Consider the following 24747-nt stretch of genomic DNA (forward strand, 5'->3'; position numbering starts at 1 on the left):
TAGGCAAAAAAATCGATTTTTTGAACCCACGAAACCCATGTAACCCCTTAAGTGCTTAAGAAGATATTCGATACAATGTCGAAGTAACCTATAACTGGAAGCCGAACACTTATAATTATTCTTAGATAAGGAGCATTTTCAAAAGCCCTTACATGTTTATTCGCCTATAAAAGGCTGATTTCAAGAGAAAACAATATTTTCAATTAAAACGTTGCCAAGTATTTAAAAGGGACACATCGGAAGAACATTTGAACTTTTAAGGAAAACAAAATTAATTTATATTCGGCCAGTTGCATACATCGAAAAGAAAGCACGAGCAAGTCATTATCCCAAATTCTAGAGCTTCAGGATTTTCCTACAGGGTTAGTACATTCAATCACATATCAGCTAATGTTTCTTCATACAATAAATTTACATAGATATGGGTATTTAAACACGACTGTCAACTCATCTGTATATATGCTTATACATACAAATAAAGTAGTATGTGACAAGCATCATTATTGTTATTTACATTTATCTGTCTGCCTGTTGTCTGTCGGTTTATCTGCTCCTTTCCCTTCAGTCATTTGTTAAACTCTGTGTCTGTTTTTGGTTCAAATGTGATCGTAACACGACATGTGTCAATTATTAAAGCAAATTATAATGACAAACTCATTGGCCATGTGACTAAAGTGGCAGTCAATTATCGTTGATAAAATATTTTTAAATTAAAGTGGTTAACTTTCAAATAAATTGGTATTAATAAAAAGTTAAACTCCTCGACACATGTACGTACATCCGTCCACATATGTATATCTACAAATATGGCAATGATAATGAGATGATATTTCTTAAGTTCCATGAGGTAAGGCTTAAGTTTTAAAAATTCTTCCATTGAAAATGTGGAAATTTAAAATTTCTATCAATACTTCACTGAAGAATAAAATATATGGTATGCGCTAAACGACAACTTTGTTTGGTGGCGCTTTCTTTTCTCGAAATAATGTCGCATTTCTTCCGCACTACCCCGAAGCTGTCAAATTTTCGTTTTCTTCTCTCAAAGTGTTGTGCTTTGACTAAAAGTGTGACTAAGGCTGATATTGTCACTTGCGAAGCGAACAAATGTGGCGAAGCGAACGGTTTGCCGAACACACCTAAAATTTGCATTGTGAGTGGCGAACAAACTTATTCGTCGAGAAATACAAATTAGTTTTCTCTTTTGACATTTCTGTCATTTATGCTTAAAAATGTATGTACTTACATATATGAACTAAAATTTGAAAATTTATTTCGAGAACAGTTAAAATGTGGTGCCGGTATCTAACCTAGTTCGTCAGAGGCGTTTCATATGAAATTCCTCCATCCCTATGGAGCTCCATTCCTAAGAGCAGAATGGAACGATTTTTTTTTTTTTTGTCGGGACAACTAGTAAGTGCAGCACTCAGACATTAATTGAGTCCATTGTACTACACTTGGATTCCCTCTTAATTTTCTTTAAATCTACCCGATCTCCGAAGAAATCGTAGTAGAGCTTGTGGTGCCAAGGAGTCAAGATGGTCGCTTCTTAACACATCAGTGGCAAAGACCTCAAGCCTGATTCGAGCGAAGGCGGGGCAGACACACAGGAAGTGGTCCGCCGTCTCATCCTCCTCTTCACAAGCTGGGCAGAGTACACTGTCTGAGATGCCCAACCTTTCCATGAGCCTTGCCCACAGAAAGTGGCCCGTCATGGAATGGAACGATACGAGCGTCACCAAATATGCATGCAGAGGCACTCCGCAAGGTGGAGCAACAACGAACTACTTCTCAAAGATCATGCAAGGTACGTCGGAATAATACTAGACCGTAAATTACTGTGGAAGCACAATGTTGAGGAAAGGGTGAAAAAGGCCAGTACACTGCCTGAGATGACCAACCTTTCCATGAGCCTTGCCCACAGAAAGTGGCCCGTCATGGAATGGAACGATACGAGCGTCACCAAATATGCATGCAGAGGCACTCCGCAAGGTGGAGCAACAACGAACTACTTCTCAAAGATCATGCAAGGTACGTCGCAATAATACTAGAGAGTAAATTGCTGTGGAAGCACAATGTTGAGGAAAGGGTGAAAAAGGCCAGTAACGCGTTGTGTTACTTGGGGGCGTTACTTGGGGTCTATCACCCTCTCTGTAGTTAGACCGATATTGCTGTATGGGGCCTTAGTATGGTGGACTGCGACAAGAAAACTGACATACTTAATGCCACTGGAAGGGATTCAACGACTCGCTGATCTGTGCATAAGAAAAAAAAAGAAAATGTGTATAAAAATCACAAATTAAGCTCGTTGACTTCATAAAATTAGGGTGTTAATGGGATAACGATGCGAATACATAGCCTCTCCTATCAAAACCTCGGTACACCCTGTCAACAACCCAAGAGGCAATGACGACCGAGCATGGGTGCGATAACCCTATCGCATAGGGAGAACCATATCTGACACCAAATCTCGAAGGGATATTGGTAAGCCATTGGTCTGTGGCAAATCAGACCAGTCGACGGCAATAAGAGAAATCAGTCTAGCTGACGTAAGGCCGACAATCTACTCAGCGAAATAATTGTCATGAAGCTAAACAATCCCTCGGAACGAACCCAAAAATGTTGACGACTTTGCGCATGGAAAACCAAAAAGGGATTGGGTAAAATGAAGGAAATTGCTATGGCGCTCCTGAAATGTGAAATGGATGTGGTGGCAAGATATACGGTGGAAAGATTTTGATGAAATAAGAAAGAGAGAATATGTGCTATTGTTGTTGTTGTAGCAGTAACATGTAGGGTACTCAGCGGACGTCTTCGTCTGGCTCATCCAGCAGTAGGCCCAGGAAACTTGCTGCTTCGACAATTTGGGTCCGGAAGGAGAGGGGTGTTAGATGAATAGGTTTGATGGATCGATGGGTCGATTCTGGATAGGTAGGAATTTAACCTGCTACAGTATCCAGAGCGTAATTGTGCCAAGGTTACGAGGGACTTTCGCGGCAGTTGGAGCTCTTCGTCTGCAATGGGTGGCGGTTGGACTCCGATGACGACATTCGGGGGTCAGAAGCTTAAGAAGGTGGTAAGAGTCTCCCGTTGAGTGGTCGTTAATTGTCTGAATATGTGCTATTCTATTTTAGTGAAATAAGAAAGAGAAAATATGTGCTATTCTACAGCGGCGAAGAGAATAAAACTGGAAGGAGCGGCGTTGGTGTTTGGATGAATATACGAATGAAAGAGAAATTTCTGGGATTTGAACCAATTAATGATAGGTTACGCAAACTAAGAATAAAAGGAGCATTCAACAACACAAAGCTTGTATCAGCGTACGCACCGACAGAGGACGCAAACGAAGATGCCAAAGACACTTTTTATTCTGCTTTGGAAGACATTATTACTAAATCAATTCATCTTTGAGGTCTTGAATCGACCCTGGGCTGTTGACGTATATCTTCTCCTTCACGTGGCCCCAAAGAAAAAAGCCAAAAGGTGTTGAAACACAAGATCTCGGTGGCCAATAGTGAGATAACACGGTCCGGAAACTTTTACCATAAAAGATCAATGGTTTCGATGCTTGTGTGGCACGTAGCGCCGTCTTGTTGAAAATAATGATGTCCAGATCAATACCATTCAATTCCGGCCATACAAAATCATCTCTCGACAGCGCAATCCATACATTCATAACACCTGTTATTGGGAAACCCTTTATAAACAAACAAAATGGAATTACGTGCTGGTGAAGAAGAAGAGCAGGTGAAAGCGAGGGAAACAAGCAAACACAAGAAATGGTATGCACATACACATACTTTCTAGCCACGGCGTCTTCTGTATAAAAACGCAAACAAACTGCATTTGGCACACGGCAATGCGTTTTCATTAGTTTGATTAATTGAAACCTCAGAAATCACAATCCCAATTTGACTTACCCTCCTATTGGTGAACTGTCATGGCGAAATCTATGAACTGTCATACTTCGATCTACCGGTTTTGCCAATGAACGAACAAACTACGCCTTTCCTCTGTTGCAATTTCGTTACTCCTTGCTCCACCGCCTTGTTTGGATAGCCTTATATATAGTTTCTGAATTTCTTTTGCCAAAGTGTCTACCGAGATTGGTCCTGTATTGATAAAGGAAGCGTTTTCAGAAATACAAAACAAAGATAGTTCGCGAAACGCTTCGCTGATAGACGGTTTTTAGTTTTCTTTCGCATACCAGCGATTTTCCAGTAGCAACAGCAACAACGCCGTAGATTTATTTCTGAACTGAAATACGATAAAATCTATTAAATTACAAATTTGATTAAAAATATTCTCGAAAAAATCTACATAGATAACTACAATCATATACTCTATTAATTATATACACCCTAACTTTTTTATTAGATATATATATATATGCGTCTTGATGTTGTTCCGCAAATGGAGGGACCTACAGTTTCAAGCCAACTCCGAACGGCAGATATTTTTATGAGGAGCTTTCTCATGGCCGAAATACACTCGGCGATTTGACATTGCCTGCCGAGGGGCAATCGCTATTAGAAAAAACTTTTTATTCATTTTAGTGTTTCACGGAGATTTGAACCTAAGTTCTTCGAATTCCGAATGGTAGTCACGCACCAACCCATTCGGCTACGCCGGCCGCCAATATTATCCCACATGAGAGCATAAGACTTCAACAGGCTTCGCCATCTGATACAATTTATTGCTGTTGTTTTTGCGCTATTTCACGTAACTGCGGCTAACGCACGCAAGGCCAACCTTCTCCAGACAGTTTTGGGCCGACCTCGCGCTCTTCCTTTTTGAGGATTCCAGTCTAACGCCGTTCGTGTTAAGTAATCTTTTGGTCTTCTGAGGGTGTGGCCTGTCCATCGCCATTTTCTTCGTTCTGTCCGCCGTGGGATGGGCTCTTTATCATTGTGATTCCGTAGTGCAGCATTACTGATTGTTTTGGCCAGAATATTCTACAAATGATACGTAAGCATTTGCTTATAAAGGTATGGAGCTTCTGTGAGATGCTGATTGAGGCCATCCATGTGTTACTTCCGTACAGCAGTGTCGACTTTACATAAGAGTTGTGTGTTTGAAGCTGCATTCGCCTGCCGATGTGCGAGCTCGTCCAAAGTGAGTAAAGTTGGCCGAACACCGTCCTGGATATACTCAGTCTGCAGTTGACGTCTTCTTATGCTCCGCGGTCTGTTGTTATTGTACAGCCAAGATAACATAAGCTATCAACGAATTCCACCGCGCAATGGCCAATCATTTATGCCAATATTGCAATAAACAAAATTTTATAAACAGCATTGTGCCAGTTTTTTTTTATAATTTCTTTTTAATGTTTCAAAATAGAGGTTAAAGTGGTTTTAAACCATGTTTTTGTCCCGCCTTCTCCTAGTCCTCTTACAATACATCTGTGGCACCAAACCGTATAGTCAATTTGAAAAGGCTCACGCTCTCGCTTATCCAACAACTTTTTATTCACTGTGGGGGTCCAAAGCGCTCTGGCCAAAACTGAATATTAAAAGGACAAAATGTTTGCTTGGATTCAACAGATCAACTGGGTCTCTGCACAATAGAATGAGTGTACCCCACATTGACTTCTACAGGGTTGAGCCGGTACAACACCTCCTCTATGTTCTGCACTTAAAGAAATGTCAAATATCTTGGCGATAATTTCTTGTAAGATCTGGAAAATTTGTAAAATTTCTCTTAAAAAGATCTAAGTGGTTTAAGCATTTTAGCTTTAGGGTCACTAAGTGTCTTGTCTTAGACAAGCAACTTGGCTAAGCTAACCTAACCTAACAAAAGTCTCCAAGTTCTATGTAAGAAGATACTGTTCTGTCATCATTTTGAAGATTATGCGATAACTTGCAACCGATATGGTGTCATGTCGCTTCTACCTTAATATACTCGTATATCGATGCCATCGTTTGTAATTTTTTAAGTATTTTAAGAAAAACGCTTCGGAGGTTTTACTACTACGGACATAAAGGGTGGTTAAGTTTCAAGGGCCGGTGTTGATTTTGAATAAGATACAATTTTTTTACGATGATAATATTTTTCTACTATGATAATATTGGTATGGCTCAATTACGTAGGGAACAAAATATCGGCCAAATGGCAAAATTTTCGATAACGCTGAGGCATAATTGAGGTTCTATGCAGTTAATGTGCCGATTTATCTCATCTTTTAGCTCTTGAATTGTTGCTGGCTTATCGACGTACACCGTTTCTTATACACCTTTCAAATAACCACAAAGAAAGAAGCCCAACGGTGTCAAATCACATGATCTTGGCGACCAATTGACATCGCCGCGACGTGAGTTTATTCGGCCATCAAATTGTTTCGCGCAAAAGAGCCATTGCTTCGTTAGCTGTGTGACAAGTGGCACCGTCCTGTTGAAACCACATATCGTCCACATCTATATCTTCCAATTCGGGCTATAAAAAGTTCCTTATCCTCGCACGATAGCGAACACTATTCACAGTAACTGCCTGACCGGCCTCATTTTGGAAAAAATACGGCCCAATGATGCCGCCGGCCCATAAACCGCACTAAACAGTCACTCTTTGTGGGTGCATTGGTTTTTCGGCAATCACTCTTCGATTATCATTTTCCCAAATGCGGCAATCCTGCTTATTGACGAATCTACTGAGGTGAAAATTTGTCTCATCACCGAAGATGATTTTCTTCACGAAGTGCGCGATATGCATTTTGATTTGAACACCCGTTTTCATAATAAGCCTGAAAAACTTTAACGCGTTGCTCAATTGTGTATCCATGGTTCAAATTGAGTTAGTCTGAAACTGCAAAATATCAAATAAAATGCTGAAAAATCTTGACGTTTAGGTTTGGTTCTCATTTAACATTGGCCCTTGAAATTTAACCACCATTTATTTTCATCCTGAGTCATTGCGCCCACGAAATAGTTATTGCACTGTCAACTATCAACCAGTCTTGGAAGCACCCGATATTCACTGGGAAAAATTGATTTAACAGTAAAAAGCATTAATTTCTTTTTTTGGATTGACTTGTACTGGCATCCTTAAGGCTATTCCGACCGATAATCTAAAGTAGCTCACTCGACGTGTTTTCAAGCTCGACTGCCGGAAAGCCACTATTCTGAATAAGAAACATTAACTTTGCCAGTAAAACTTTTTTATTTTTACTTTATTTTCATTTATAAATAAGCTTGTTTGCTTTGAAATGCAGCTTATTTTTATTTGAGCAATAAAATATTATGATAAATTGTAAGTTTGGAATACTGAAATTTAAACTAAAAACACCAACAATATGACACGATTGAATGCAAATTAAATTGAGAAGATTCCACTGCAGCACTGCAGCTTCTAAATGAAATTATAAATCAAGATTTTCATAACCTTTTCATTCATCTTTTGTAACATTGTTGCAATCCCATTAGCTTCCGAAATTAAATCCATGTGCCAAGTAATAAGACAACAATGTTTCATAATTTATAATCTAATTGAAATTCATGCAAATGTCTATACGTAAAAACAATGAATAATAATAACAACAAATTGTTTACTGAATAAAGGGCCAATGAAAGCTCGAAATAGAGCAGAAAATAGTCTTCATTGCCACTACTACAAATACAACTAAAACGACAGCAGGTATAAGTAAATGGTTGCATACCTTCATCATAGCTGTTATCAACAAAAACAACTCCAACATCCACTGCTTCCGCAAGTGCATTTAAACAAAAGAGAATTTAATGAACTTGTCAGTTGGGAAATACTGGCAAAAAAGAGATATGTATGTATATATGTAGGTATAAGCGGAAAGTCAACTCAAACCAAACATTTATGCAGCTCACCTATTCATGAACATGTTCTAACAAAAGCATCAATTTTCATTAGAAACGCCAGCGAATAAACTGACGCACTTTATTGTCACAACAGCAACAACCAAGGTGGCAGCAACATGAGCAATAGGCTCTGAGGCAATATTTTAGTGGCAGCTGTTGCTGTTGCCGCTTCTCAGCACTGCAACTCTCGCCGACGTTTGCGTGACATTAATTTCCCGTGGGACGTACATATGAGTAACATCGGTGCATCGACGGAAAACATGCCAAGCGCGCATGTCATTGTCACTGTCAGCGACTACGCCTCTAAACGGTATAAAATAATACACAATGACACATCGAATGAAAACACAGGCAGGGAGAGGAGCTGAAGATGATGGCGTTGGAGCTGATGTTAAAGAAACTTGTACGATTTTAGTTGGGAATTTTTAGTAGATGAAATGTATACAGCTATAAAAATTAAACTCAAACAATTAAAGCGATTTCCATGTGCGTGTGCAGCTGAAATTTATATCCGCATATGTATATTTAATTCAGATTGGATTTCTAACTTCATGAACATTAAACAGTAAAGTGGGAATAAACAAGAAGGATAGGAGGAACTCAGCTCTATTAATGTGCTTTATCAAAAACACGGGTCTACGAGTGGTATTAGGCTTTTGCAGAGAGCCGAGAGTTCGTGGAAGATTTGTCCCGATCAGGTCGCTCATGAACGTCTTCAACGGATGTAAATGTCGACAAACTCAAGGAAATGGTGCTGCAAAACCATTATTTAAGTTTGAAAGAGGTAACTCGTGGCTTCAATGGATGAAAACGTCGGCCAACTAAAAGAAATGGTGCTGCAAACCCATCACTTAAGTTTGAGGGAGGTACCTGGTGACCATAGCGTGTCTCATGAATTAATTCGCAACATTTTACACTATCAATTGGGCGTGAGACGCCAAGGCGCGTGGCTGCTCGACTCGTTCCAAGAGAGTTGAATTTCTTTCAAAAAATTCATCGGAAGTAGGTGGCTGTAGGCATGCTTGCGCAAGTGAATTCGAATCCAACGTTTATCCAGCGCATCATAACAGATGATGAGACGTAGGTATATGAGTTTGACATACAATCTAGTCAACGGGCGGCTGAATGGCGTTATCCACATGAGCCGAAACCCAAAAAACAGAACACCACAACAAAGTTGGTGAAAAATGAAAGTCATGCTACTCGTTTTCTTTGATTATCATGGTGTTGTGCACTCGAAAATCGTTCTGAATGGTTCTACGGTAAATGCAGAATATTATTTGGAAGTTATGCGACGTTTGAGAAAGAATTTGTGTAGAAAATGGCCCAATTTGTGGAAAGAAAACTCATGGATCTTGCACCATGATAATGCACCGTCTCGCAATGCTCATATTGTGAACACTTTTTTGACCAAGAACTCCACAAATATCATTGTAAAACCACCGTATTCACCGGATTTAGTCCTCTGTAACTTTTCTCTTTTCTCAAAACTTAAATTGAAACTCCGCGGACGCCGCTTTGAGCCCAAAGAGGCCATTAAGGAGAATTCGCTCAGATGTGTTTAAAAGGTGCTTTGATGACTCAACTAATCGCTGGCATATGTATATAGCTTCGAATGGAGCCTATTTTGAAGGCGACAAAATAAATGTTGATGATTAAATAATTATTTTGCGTTTTATTGAGCAATTTCCGGAACATTTTTGACAGAATGTATATATAATTGGTTGTTTTGCCCAGCTCTCCAGGGTCAAGGCGATGATGTCACTTGAGATGCGTTTACAAAAACAACTGCGTTTGTGTTAGTGGCGTACGAAACCAATGAGCCAATGGCATTTCGTTGCCGTCTGAACAACGACTGATTGGATGAGTATGTGAAATGAGTGTGGAAATTGCAACTGGTGATAAAATGGTGTGTGCTACTTCGTTGGCTATCCGAACAACTACTGATTGGACGAGTGTGTGAATACATGTGAAATAATCGTTCCGAATCTCTAAGTGGCGTGACATCCGAAATTCACCTCCTAATTTTCTTGTGCACCATAGTTAAAGAGCAAACCTTGTAAATCTTTCATCCTTGAAGCATTATCAATGATGTTGTTACATCCGTGGTATGTAGGACATGCTCTTAGTAACATTATAACATTCCTACCCCTCGGCTGTTGACTACCCTGAAACCGCTTTAGCATTTTTCCAAGGTGGAGTCGCGTTTATGTCTATTGGCACAACAGGTTTCAGCGTCCAGGTTTACTCTTTTAGGTGTATGGAAACTTTACGTCATCGATAGTAGGAAATGAAAAATCGAAAAATGTGCAATAGCTCGATACTTACAAATTATTGTCTTGTCTTCTTCAGTTCATCTCCACTGCCAAGCTGATTCTACTCTTGCGGCCATTGCTACAGCTGTTGAAGTTGTAACTGCTGCTGTCGTTTCTAGTATTTCCTCTCCCAATCTTTGCGGTTGAGCCTCATCTGCATCCGAGCACATATCCAAGAAAAAACTTTTTGGAGGCGACAGACGTTCGAATTCCTTCTCCGGAACTGTTCGTTCTTCACTAAAACTTTTGCAGTGAAAGGACACGCGCTCTCAACTGTACATATTCGAAAGCCCCGGTTACTTCAACCTATAAGCGAGCTTGTCAGGCTGAGAGAGGCTGTAGATGGACAAAATTAATTGTACTTGCTACTTGTGCCGACTAAAAAATCTTAGCTATCGATATCGCCATGCTCTCTATTGATCCACCTTTCGAGATTCGGCCTCTGGTTGAGTCTTTCCATCTTCTTTGTTATTCCGCCATTGAACGCTCTCTTTCTGTTGCTTTTTCTGCTGCCGTCGGTTTCACTGTTTGCGCTCCATATAGGCGCTTCGGCAACAACGCATATTGCGCCGTCCAGTACTGTTCTATAAACGCTGCAGTGCGTAGTGCGCTGGGTCTATGGGTATGGAATAACACAATATAGTCCTCCACAGTGATATGACTCGTCTCCTTTCTCCTTGTGGGCCACCTATGTTAGGGAGAATTCTTGTGAGTGTGGCAGATGACATTAATATTTTTGAATTTGAACCATAGATATATTTTATCCTATCGAGAAGTAGGTATAAGTTCAGTGATATACATGGGGACATATAGGTAGCCAAAAGATCTGTACAAATTTGTGGTGTTAATACGAACCGAATACTTGATTTTAGGTATGAAATGTTTTATGACAAAAAGTACCATTCCAGTGAAAATACCTACAATTTCTAATCATTTCGCTTTGAAAATTAATTACGTTTCGTCTAAAAATCACATAAATGGCGACCCATTTTATAAGGCTTACTCTTGCAGATCTTTTTGTAATTTCTTCCGTGTCCATCCTCAGAATATGCCAGTCCACTTAAGAAGCTTAAGCTTGACGTAGTGGCGATTCGGAAGTTGTTTAGCTCAGCTAGGTATTCATCGTTGTATGATACATGGAGGTTAGCCATTGCCTGCCGAGGGCTGGCAGCTAGAAAGAAACTTTTTATATATTTTTGCTGTTTCATGCGCGGAGATTCGCGGATCTCGAATAGTAGTCACGCACCAACAGATTCGACTGAAGGAAATGGTATTGGCCAATCGTCGAATCACCGTTAGAGAAGTTATTGAGGACCTAGACATATCGATTGGCTCATGCCATTAGATTTTTTTCAATGACTTGGGCATGAGACGGGTCGCCGCAAAATTCGTACCAAAACTGCTCAATTTCGACCAAAAGCAGCATCGCATGAACATTGCTAATGAGATGTTGGACTCTGTCCGCGACGACCCAAATTTGCTCCAGAGGGTCATAACTGGTGGCGTATCGTGGGTTTATGGTTATGACGTGGAAACCAAAGCTCAATCATCTCAATGGAAGCTGCGGCACGAACCAAGACCGAAAACCGAAAAAGGCGCGCCAAGTTCGGTTGAATGTAAAAGTTTTGCTTACCGTTTCCTTCGATTGCAGGGGCGTCATGCGTCGTGAGTTCTTGCCACAGGGTAATACGGTCAATAAGGAATATTACCTGTAAGTTATGTGCAATTCGCGCGAAGCAATGCGCCAGAAACACCCGGATTTGTGAAAGAACAAAAATTGGCTCTTGCATCACGATAACGCCCCTGCTCACACATCGTTGTTTGTGCACGACTTTTTGGCCAAAAACAGCACACTAATGATGCCACAGCCCCTGTATTCCCCAGATCTGGCAACCCTGTGACTTTCTCTTGTTCCCGAAATTGAAGAGGCCCATGAAAGGACGACTCTACGCTACGATTGACGAGATAAAGACGGCATCGAAGGAGCAGCTGAACAAGATATAAAAAAAACGAAGATTGGAAAACTCGTTGGCGCAAGTGCATAATATCTCATGGGGATTACTTTGAAGGGGACAAAATAGATGTTAAGGAATAAATAAATAATTTTTGAAAAAAAAAAACACAAAATTCGCGAACACACCTCGTAAATAGTGTTGAAGTGTGTAGCCGCCGTAGCCGAATGGGTTGGTGCGTGATTACCATTCGGAATTCACAGAGAGAACGTTGGTTCGAATCTCGGTGAAACCCAAATTAATAAAAACATTTTTCTAATAGCGGTCGCCCCTCGGCAGGCAATGGCAAACCTCTGAGTGTATTTCTGCCACGAAAAAGCTCCTCATAAAAATATCTGCCGTTCGGAGTCGGCTTGAAACTGTAGGTCCGCACACCACAAATAGGGAGAGGAGCTCGGCCAAGCACCCAAGAAGGGTGTACGCGCCATTTATATAATATATATATATATACGTAAACGTTATACGCATTTATAATATTTTTTTAGAATACTAACTTGTTCCATCTATTAACATTGGCTGTAACACATTTTCATTCTGTCCAAAAACAAAACTTTCATAAAATAATTAGGAAGAAAAACAGCTTTTCTGCCATCTTTCAAAAACAATCAATGTTTACCTCGTCACTGCACTATAACTAAATGCTATTTACATAGTTAGTAAACTATGTATTTTCCACTGATTCACTTTGTTTACGCTTTTGTTACACTTAATTAACTACAGCAGAAGCAACAAAAACATGCTCCGAATGTTAAGAAGAGACTATCAATGCAGCAACTGCAGATGAATGGAGGCAACAAATGATTTGAGAATAGTCAAGTAAAGTTTTTGTTGTTACCGAATTGATAAAGTCCTACTAATTTCCGGCTTTTGTTTTACATCATTATTGTTATTGTTTTTGCATCAACTTGTTAGTGTTTAATGAAAAGGAATAACGAAAAGAGCAAAACGAAAGTAAATCAGTTGCAGTTTTGAAAATGGAAGTCATTCTTTTGTGATGATTGCTGCTTGCTGTACTTTTTTTCAAATTGATTTTGCTCTTTTGTTTTAGTACTTGAAAAGAGCTACTATAGATATGACCAAAGGTTATATTTTATAAGAGGATGAAAATTGTAACCTTTGTGCCCACAATTTTAAATGCTTCGAAAGTTTCGAACGATACTCAAAATTGTATAAAATTAAACCGAATGGGAATGTTGTTTGCTGCAAAGAGCTTCGCCGAGCTCAGGCTAGGTTAGGTTTAAGCAGTTGCTACGGGACACACTCAGGCTCCTAGACCACTATGATGCCACATGAGAAACTTGTATTTATCTCTCCTAAAATCAATGACAACCACTCAGAGGTTTTACAGGGCTCTTAATTTCAAATGAGCTGAGATCTTCCACCTCATTGAAAAATTATCTACCTAAATTCGTAAATTCGTAAATCTAGAATAATGACACAGAGGTGCAAGCGCGTCTCCTTCTCATGCTCATCTAGACAGCGTCTGCAGAAGTCATGTCCGTCTACCTGTCTGCCTATTAGACAATACCCCGTCATAACGGATATCAGGGTGCTAAGATGAAGCTTATTTTGGTTTAGTAGAGAATCTGTGCTTTTAGCACTAATAGTCGGCCACAATCGTTAGGCGATTTTGCAGGTGAGTTCATTACGCCATCTTTCTTTCGCTGTGCTAACAATTTTCTCAAAAATAAGTAGGTTACTTGTCTGCAAGGGTATTCCCAAGTCCCATAGACAAACTTATCAGTCAGTTTGATGCCGAGTCTGACTAGTTCATCTGTCTTGAAGTTATCCTTGATTTCACAATGGCCAGAGGCACGGATTTCATCGAAAATTGTCGACTGCTTTGCGAGGGGCTTTATCGCCGTCTGGTTATCACTGAAATTGCAGATAACTTGGGGGCTATTGTGATTAAATGGATGCACTAGTCCTGTCTTATGGCGTCCCATTCTCATTCGGAGAACAAGTTGAACTGCTCAACTAACAAAAGTCGTCAGAGAACGTGATACGGCCACGCGAAGATCCTAGAAGGTGTTTGAGAGTTTCCGGCACTGGTGGGCTATGCACCTCCGTATACAACTATCATCTCAACGTTCCCGACCCTCCTCAAGGCAAGAGTGAGAATGGGGCATTATGAAATAGGGCGAGTCCATCCATGAATACGAAAATGGTACCAAGCTTCAAGGCAAGCTTCAAGGATCTTTACGTTTTCGCACACAGCCAAACAGCGATAAAATTCCTCACCAAGCAGTTGACTAACTCCAACTTAGCCGTGAAGTGCCGCACATCTCTTATGGCGATTTTACCGTGGTAGATGTGCACATTTTTCTTTTCTTCTATTTTCCATCCTCCTTATTTTCATACACACGAAAGAAACACGTATGTATTTTACATATAAATTAAACACAGCGAGAAAATGTCCCACCCGATCATGATCACAATAACGAAAGTAGTGAAAGTTTCCTTTTTTCACTATCCAGTTTAAGCCCAGCCGACGTTTTTTTATCAATATAAAACCATCGAGGCGTGCATAAGTTTAAAAATTAGAGTACACTAAAACAAGTCAATACGACAATAAGCGTATAGAGGATTTGAGTTCATCATACAAGATATAAGTACATCAATTAAGGGATCATAACTTTGGGTAAGATTCATTTCCATCGATATTTTGCATTAATGGTCCTAGGAAATTTTAATAAAAGCTTTTTTTTTCTTTGTTCACTCCTCTCGGGAGCATAGGGCCATGACAAGACTCAGTCAGGCGTTGATTTCTTTAATCTGATTTTTTTTTTATATCTGACAGAGTAGGTGCTTAGCCTGCCGATACCAGTTCTTACTGCTTGGAGCGCCATCTTTGTCTCACATATTTTGGCCAGAAGGATCGCATACATGGTTAAGGACTTCGCTAAATTTGGTGTGTCTACGCTATTATCGCGATTGCCCGCTTCCTTTTCTGGCGCCACTGATGCATTGTGTAACTGTGTGGTTTTCTTTGTTCTTTTGATTGTTTTAACAGCCACAATGCAAATATTCGCAGACTATTGTGCAGGAGTAAGGATGTAAAGCATAAGTTTTTGGGGTTGAGGAATCGAATTAGGGGTTTTTTGTTTTTAGAAACAGCGAAAGTAGATATATTTGGAAAAGTGCGAGACCGTGCTCCCACATTCGAGCCTACAACCCCTGGGATGGTAGGCTAATGTACTTCCGCCAGACTACCGAGGCCGCCTAATAAAATTACATCCGTATATATTTGCCTTCACCAAACAGAGTTCTCAAGGCTGTCGACCGTTACTATACACTGGCACACCGGACTCATCCATACTATCATGCGTTCACATAATATCATGCGCTCATAAAATACTAGGCGTTCATAAAAGTTTTCATGGTATATGGTTATGACATCGAACCCAAATCCCAATCGTCCCAATGGAAGAGTCCAGGAGAGCCAAGAGTCGATAGGAAAAAATCGCCGAACACGCAAAACACTTGTCTTATTTATGCCTCTCATAAGCAAACTAAAAATACTATATAGCTAAAACAGTGAACATATCTCCGAGACGAGTGTACCAACATAAAATAATAATAATCGAAAAGAAAGAAAAAAGAGCACTACTGGACTCAGCATTGCAACTTCCACGAGAAAGCACTCATTGTTCGGAAATAATGTAATTTGCCTTTCAGTGAATACTTATTTAAATGGAGTTAAAAAATATCGGTAACAATAAAAAGGTCTCAATAAGCTTTTAGGTCGTCTTACCTCTGTTATGCTGGTAGATATCAGGTAAAACCCCTACTGGTATACGTTGCACAACGGTCTCTTCACATATCATGGTAAAAAATAATTTGTTCAATTCCCTCACTGAGAATTTTATATTACGTGAAATTGCCTATTCTACGTCTGTTATTTTACTAAGGAGGCTTAACCCTTATTCCGAGACGAAAGGGATATAACAAAAAATACAAAATGCTGAATCTATCTGTAGTGGTATTGGCATTCTCCTTAATGGCCCCTTAGGGATCCTTTGGGGAATCCTTCACCAGCCTCAAAAACAAAAAACGCTTACAAATATCAGCCAGTGACAGCAACAATAATAACAAACACAATTAAAGCAATACCATCAGCGAACAATAACAGTTGCACCTGCACTTAGAGAATCTGCGTAGATTAAAATATCCATTATAAAGGGTGGTTAAGTTTTAAGAGCCGGTTTTGATTTTGAATTAAATACAATTTCTTTAGGAAATTATTTTCATTTCTCTTTATTATGATAATATTGATATAGCTCAATTACGCACAAAATAAAATATTTGCCAAATAGCTGCCGTGGCCTCGGCAACATCCCTCCAAAGACCACCAAATGCAAGTAGTTCCTTATCTAAAGCGGTGTTGATTTTAAACCGAATAGAATTTTTTTTATGAAATTATTATCATTTCTCTTTATTATAATAATATTGGTACAGCTCAATTACATATGGAACAAAATATCGGCCAAATGGGCACACCTCCATCCGATGGTCCAAATTTTCGATGACGTTGAGGTATAATTGAGGTTTTATGCCGTTCATGTGCCGAATTATCTCATCCTTTAGCTCCTAAATTGTTGCTGGCTTATCGACGTACACCTTTTCTTTCAAATAACCCCAAAGAAAGAAGTCCAACGGTGTCGTTGACGTTTAGGTGTGGTTCATATTCAACATCGGCCCTTGAAATTTAACCACTCTTTAGTAAAGCGGCCCCTAGTGCCTCGCAATGAAGATTTCGTAAAGGAAAGAACAAAATGAACTCAATAAATTAATATATAAACTTACTATTATTTATAAGCATTTTAATCCCATTAAGCTGCTAAAAAAATGCTCTAATTTTCAAATATGTCAACCCATTAAAAACCAACCGAAATGCAGTCAAAAACCAAATGTAAAAGCAAAACAACAACAACTTCTCTCCATAAAACTTTCACACTGTTTGCTTTTAAAATAGGATAAGGTGCAAAATTATTCAAAATAAAGGAAATAAAAGAAAACGTCCAACAAAGTTAAATGAATAAATCATGTTTTCTCATGAAAATGATAATCGCCCATCAGCAGGAGCTCCAGCAATGACAACAAAAACCAACATTAGCACCAGCAAAGCAGCACTTTGCGTCTACTTCATTTTCATACTAAAATATTGACGAAGACTTACGCTTGAGTACTGAGCTTTGGCACTGCCTAAACCGAGCGGAAAAAGCACCGATTTCGGAATAAAATTTACATAAATGTGCTGGGAAGAAAGGAAGCAAGAAGAGGACAATGAAAATCGAAATGCAAGACATATGCACATACCTAGTATATGTTTAGCAGGAGATGTTTACTGAAAGCGAAAAAAATTATTCTTATTTGTAAAATCAATAGAGTATGTCTGATGACAGCGACAAACCGGATTACTACTTTGAAATGTCAAAAGGCGGCAGTTAACAGTTATCTCATTGTTGTCATAATGATAAATGATGCGCCTTTTTTGCTGCATACCAAAAGTTCAATCGCACAAATCAACAAATCTTATGAAATAAAGCTTAGTTACGACACATACAGATACACCATGGAGCAAAAGTGAGCACAAAAAAGATATTTAAAAAGATTCAGCAGAAATTTTAATACCGCTTTTGAGTTTTTAGCATTATTTATTTTTTATATTACTATACTTAGGTGTAGGAACTTGATTACATTATACTTATAAACTTAACATTATATTCTATATTATTAATTAATAAAACCCAAAAAAGGACATGTGTTCAGTTTTGCACTCGCTTCGAAATTCAAATTTAAATATGCGAGTACATATGTAGTTAAAATTTTAATAACTCGTTATTCCTCTTTTTGTCTTTATTGTTGCACTCACACGTTTTGGCGTGCTTGCTATTAAGTTTTGACACGTTTCTACCGGTATTTCTTTCCAACTTATTTGAACTCTTTCCCACAGTTCATGAATGCTATTGTATTTGAGGCCTCATCAACGTTACCTAACCGTTGTTTCACTATAGACCACAAGTTTTCTATAGGATTAAGGTCAGGGCTTTGAGATGGCCACTCAATGGTCTCGTAATTTTGGGTTTTTAGAAAATTTCGGACGAGCTTTGAGGAATGCTTGGGGTCATTGTTCTGTTGGAAAATTACTTCATTCTCTGGAAATCCCATTTGACCCAAAGCTACTGGCATATTTTCATACAGAATTTGATGATACACCTCTTTCGTCACGATTCCTCTAATAAGCTCTAACGGTCCTACTCCGAAATAGGAAAAACATCCCCAGACCATCAGTGATCCGCCACCATGTTTAACCGTTTCTATTACCTAATGACTCTGGGTGGCTCTTCCTGTGTCAGACCAAAAATATCGTATGCCATCTGAGTTAATCCGATTAATTTTGCATTCATCAGACCATATCACTCGTTTCCAGTCTTCTATAGTCCAATACTGATGAGCTAAGGCAAATGACATTCGAGTCTTTCTGTTTTTCACAGAAAGTTTTGGCTTTTTGGGCTTTTGGCGGCAAAACATCCAACTTTTTTTAGTGCCCGACGCGCGGTCCAAGCAGTAGCCTTATTTCCTATGCTTTTAGCAGCTTTTTTTTGGTGTTTTTGTTTTTCCAGCCATTAAACTTCTGGCCATGTGCCTTGCATCTTGGTCAGATAGGATACGAGGGCGGCCATTTTTTGCACTTGGCCCTTTCAAATTTTTATTTTTTTTAATTTTCATCACCATAGCTTGAGATATCCGTAGCTCAGAAGCAATTTGTCTCGTTGATTTGCCTTCTAAAATTAATTCTCCAGCTTTTACCACTTTTTCATTATTAATTTTTCGCATTTTTCACAAAATTAAATTTTTCTCACAAAATGAACCTTAATGAATGAAAACCACAACGCAATAGAAAAATAAAAGAAGTAACGAATACAAATCTATCGAAATAAATAAACTTGTTATTGTTATTAACGGTAAACTTCCAAATCATAAGGGGAAATAGAGTGAGGGCAAAAGTTGATCTTAAATGCTCGCTGCTTGCAAATTCTTCTGTTATACTACAATATAATTGTTGTTTTTGTTTCCTAGTATTTTGTAACACACTAATTCTAAAAAACGTGGCACCAGTTTTAATAAAAAACCATACATAGCGCAGAAATTGATTATAATACAGCTGAATTGTAATTTTGTGATCACTTTTGCTCCATAGTGTATACACACATACAAATAAGAGTTACAGCTGATAATAAATAAACAGTTAAAAATAAGCAAACGCCGGCACATATGTTGCAGAGGAAGACCCTATGTGCTTAGTTTTAAATTCAAATCTTTGGAAAGGAAGAAACCATTTTCAATTCTTATATTTCATGCATTTGTACTAGCAATATTCAATTATTTATTCACAGTCCACATCCGAGAAGTGGGATTTTTAATAGGCCAAGACTACAAAAGCCGTTTTGGATCATTGATTCTTAATACTAAGCAGGAACGCCACAGAGTTTAGGTTAGATTTTTCCGCCTGCAGGATAGATAAGTTGACCAAACGCAAGTCATATTTATATTTTCGCGTTGTTCGTTAGCGGTTTAAAACTGTAGGCCTCTCCATTTGTACTGAAATTTTATCGGAACTCGATTATTTTCAAATAGACCTTTATCTATATCTTATCTATTTCTTTGACTTAATCTTTTTATATTAAAGCTTTAGGTTTCAGTGGCTGGAGCCCGATTTTCAAAATCTTCCCGGCTGGCACTATTACTCGTACTAACTTACTTATATGATCAAGGATCACAAGCCGTTACCGAATTAAGGCCGACTGCTACAAGTCTCGCCAGGCGTCTTTGCTTTGCGCGCACATTCTCCAGTTTGTAGCACCAAGCGATGATAGGGTTCTCTCGCCTTGGTCCTTCCATCGGAGGCATGATCTTCCCCTACGTCATTGTCCTCTAACTTAATATCCGAACACCTTCTTTGCTGGAGCTTCTGTATCCATACACTCGACGTGGCCGAGCCAGCGCACGCACTGAATATTGATACGCTTAACTATGACCCCATCGTCGTAGACCTTATACAGCTCATAGCTCTTGCGGCGGTAGTAGCTACCGCCAGCACAAAGAAGGCCGAAGACTTTCCAAAATAGCTTTCTCTCGAAAACCTCAAGAGCGGTTGGATCAGTCTGCGACACATCCACCCGGTCGCCTTTAATTGGTGATACCCGGTTCATTTCCTTAGGGACGGTATTGATATCATCATCACCAGCCAGTCATTTAGAGAAATGTTCCTTCCATAATCTCAGTGTCAGCTTGGTATCTCTAATCCGAATCCCAAGTTCATCTCTATAATAAGATACTCTGGGTCACCTTCGGTCAGACGCATGACCCGCTGATAAAATTTCTTGGCATCATTCTTGTTCCGGTACACTTGGAGTACCTCTCCCTCACGCCATCCTTGCTCGGTTTTTTTTCGTTTGAGAAGACGGATAGTTTCCCAGTAGTTTTTACGCCCCGCTCGCATTGGCGCTCGACTGCAGCGTACATTGGTACGCGGTATTTTTAGCTGCAGCACCTTCGGTTATTTAGTGTCAGGCGCTTGTAACCAATGGTTCGTTCAGCGGCAGTACTCAAGGAGACCGCTGACGTCACCGGGTAGGGAGTCAGGTTAGAGGAGTAACTCCAAGAGTTGAGCGGTGTACACCTCAGCTGTCGGTTGTGATTGCAGCTTATGACGTCCAGTTTTCGCTGTGGACTAAATCGTTCACTGTTCGCATTGCATAGTCGCATACGTATCTCGGCATAGAAGTGTCCTTAATATCACAGTTCTTTTCCTCAGTAGGGGCGTGCGCGCAAACGAGGCTAATATTGAAGAATTTGGTCTTGATACGGATTGTGGCAGGTTTTTCGCTCACGGCTGTGAAACTCGAGACTTTTCCTCGAAGCTTGCTACGCAGCAAGAAATGTATTACTAAAATCGAATAAATTCAACTCCTAAGGCAGAGGCTCAAAGGTTTTTGTTGTAGGATACTTACTTGATATAAACACTTTGTGTTCTTCAAAGTACTATCTTTCACATGAAAATGCTCATTTGCTTATATTTTTTCTCATTGAAAATTTTTCCATTTTTTTATTTATTTAGGTACAGAACCTCGTTTTAAGGCTTCAACAGATTCCAAACGGGTGCCCTAGAGCAGAAATTTTATGCTTCTTTTTGTATAAGTTTTAATTGCAATCTCTGCACACAATATAATAAAATGGTATTATAAATTTCACACCACGCAGTCTTCTCATCTGTGGAAACTGCCGCCTCACTTTTTGTCAAAATGTTCTCAGAAGGCCGAAAAAATATGAATGGCGAAAAGCGTGCCGGACGCCCGAGCAATTCAACAACACTTCAACAGACGAAAAAATTGAGCAAGTGAAGAAAATGGTATTGGCCAATCGTCGAATCACCATTGGAGAAGTTGCTGAGGACCTAGACATATCGATTGGCTCATGCCATTCGATTTTTTTCAATGATTTGGGCATGAGGCGGGTCGCCGCAAAATTCGTACCAAAGCTGCTCAATTTCGACCAAAAGCAGCATCGCATGAACATTGCTAATGAGATGTTGGACTCTGTCCGCGACGACCCAAATTTGCTCCAGAGGGTCATAACTGGTGACGAATAGTGGGTTTATGGTTATGACGTGGAAACCAAAGCCCAATCATCTCAATGGAAGCTGCCGCACGAACCAAGACCGAAAAAAGCGCACCAAGTTCGGTCGAATGTAAAAGTTTTGCTTACCGTTTTCTTCGATTGCAGGGGCGTTGTGCATCATGAGTTCTTGCCACAGGGTAAAACGATTAATAAAGAATATTACCTGTAAGTTATGTGCAATTTGTGGGAAGCAACCCGCCAGAAGCACCCGGATTTGTGTAAGAACAAAAAAAGCCTGCTCACACATCGTTGCTTGTGCGCAATTTTTTGGGCAAAAACAACACACTAATGATGACATCGTACTCCCCAGATCTGGCCCCTGTGACTTTTTCGAAGATTGGAAAACAAGTTGGCACAAGTGCATAATATCTCATGGGGATTACTTTGAAGGGGACAAAATAGATATTAATGCATAAATAAATAGGTTTTGAAAAAAAACAAAATTCGCGATACTTTTTGAGCACACCTCGTATATATGCCAATGATAAGTGGATAAGAGGCAAACCAGTTATTGAAGTATTTGCTTAAGAAACTACTTTAAAAAAGAGTGGCTTCTCAACTCTCGGATATTGACATCAGGCAGACAGGAAATTTTAACGCAAATTTTACAGCGTCGGTTATCCAATGATAAAAATCAATTTAATTTTTATAGTCGATAGAGATATTTAGTGGTACTTTTACTTTGTTAGCGAAACGATAGTTTTTAATCACTAGGGAAACGGGCTCTGTTAACAAAATATGACACCGACATAGAATTCATAAATCAGATTTGTTTTCTTACTAAGCCATGAATGCTTTTGAATTTCTTTATGTTTCCAAATTTGTGTTATGGTTTCCTGAAAACATTGATGATAAATTGATGCCAAATCAACAACATATGTTCATATTTAATTTGATCACAAATTGGCAACTAAAATATAAAATCGGTTTGTGTACGTATCTATGCAATATCTAAGTGTCTTCATCTGAGTCCAAATACAGTTAGTTGAGTGTGAGCGTGTGAATCGAGCAATTGAATTACGCTGACATCATTGTTGACATTAATGACGAAAGCCATCATCAGCAGCAGTTCCAATGCCGACAAAAACACCAATGCCGACAACCAAAATCTATGAGAACCAATGCAACAATAATGCCAGTCATAGCAGCAATCACCACTTCTATAACTACAGTTACCCAGGATTGTTTGTATGTATTTCAGCTATCTCTATGTATGAATGTTGAATGTTGAACGTCAGAAGCAACGGCTGGAGCACCCAACATTACTAAGGCGAAAGCAATCGGCAACATGGTGTCACTCTCAGCAACATAGGCATCAGTCATTAACACAACAACAACTGCAAATATATAAACCTCTATTAGCAACCACATTTTCTGTAGCAACATGGCATTGGTGGCAACATTGGTGCAATAAGCAATTTTTATGCCTCATCCTGCAGCGTCCTTGTGCCCATCCGTCAGTCTGATGGTTTCTAGCCAAGGCATACAAGCGGCCGCAGATTGTCACGTCATTGTGTGAAATTAGACTCTGTACATTTTACCCTTTCAACCGCAACCCGATGCATTATCGCATGTACCTATTTTGTAGATATGTGCGTATGGGTGTATGTCTGTAAGCGCGTATACATACATGCATTTATGTAAGAGGTATGCCACATTGCGGCCTAAGTCCTTTTCAACATACCACCTATAGCTTTTTCCCACCCTGTTTGGCTTACATAGCTTAGCTTCTGCTTTTGCTGCCATCAATTCGATCATCCTGGCGTTGACGTTGTCATCGTATTAATATCACATCAATTATCATATATTCAGGCACGTGATTGTGTTTATTGTTGTTATTGCCAGCAGCATGATGATATTTTGAGACTGAGTGATATCCGGTTTTTATTTCGTTATCTGTTTTGGTTAGTCGTACCAATTTGTGTGGGAAAATGTGCTGCTGTTTCAATCGGTTAAATTTATAATACATTTCAAAATTAATACCGTTATAAAAGGGCGTACGTATGTATATAAGCATTTGTTGTAATAAAAAAATTAAACATATTTCGTTGAATTATCAAACTCGTTAGGGTAGGTTTCAAAATGCCTTCGCACTTACGGCGACCGTCGTCTACTGCGCCGTGTGGAGTGGCCACTAAAACGATTCTGGGGAGACACCCTTCCCGGAACTACTTTCTGTATTACTTCGGGAGGGCCCAGAACGGCATCCATAAGGCACCAATTCTATTCACCCACGTCTGGGTCCACCATATTTGTAGCCAGCTTTCATGCTATAGGCTCGTCTTCTTGTGTATCTACCTGTGCGGCTTCACTTTACTGCTCTGTGTCGAGGTCGATCTTTTTTCCGTAGTACGTTCTCGATGTATTTCTTTACCGCGTTCCAGTTGTCCTCGCGTTCGAGCATTTTGCTGATTATGTTGCTCGGTGCGATGCCGCCAATCTGCTCCCTCAGGGCATTTCTTTCCGTGAGCCATCTATTACAACTAAAAAATGTGTGTTCAGCGTCATCGCTCAGCGCTTCGCAGTATATGCACTTGGAATCGGTTACCTTGCCCATGCGGTATAATTATCTCCGGAAGTATCCGTGGCCCGAGAGGAACTGAGTTAAGAAGTAGTTCACTTCCCCGAAGTTCCTCTGCACCCATTTGTCAATTAATGGAATAAGTTTCGCCGTCCATCTGCCACTCGGTTCAGTGTCCCATTGGCTTTGCCACCGCAGCATGGTTGGGTGTCTCCGTTCTGAGAAACTAGTGATGACGTGTTTCTTCTTAGAGTCCCTCGCATCCACTCGTTACATTATTGCAATAGAATTGGTGTAACTTTTAATAGATTTCTTCTCCATTCCCTAAATATTAAAAAATTATTTCCAGCAACTAAATGTTAACGAATTTTAACTTGATACAAGAATTGTATTATACA

This window comes from Anastrepha ludens, chromosome 5 (genome assembly GCF_028408465.1).
Source record: "Anastrepha ludens isolate Willacy chromosome 5, idAnaLude1.1, whole genome shotgun sequence".
NCBI classification, from domain to species: Eukaryota; Metazoa; Arthropoda; class Insecta; order Diptera; family Tephritidae; genus Anastrepha; species Anastrepha ludens.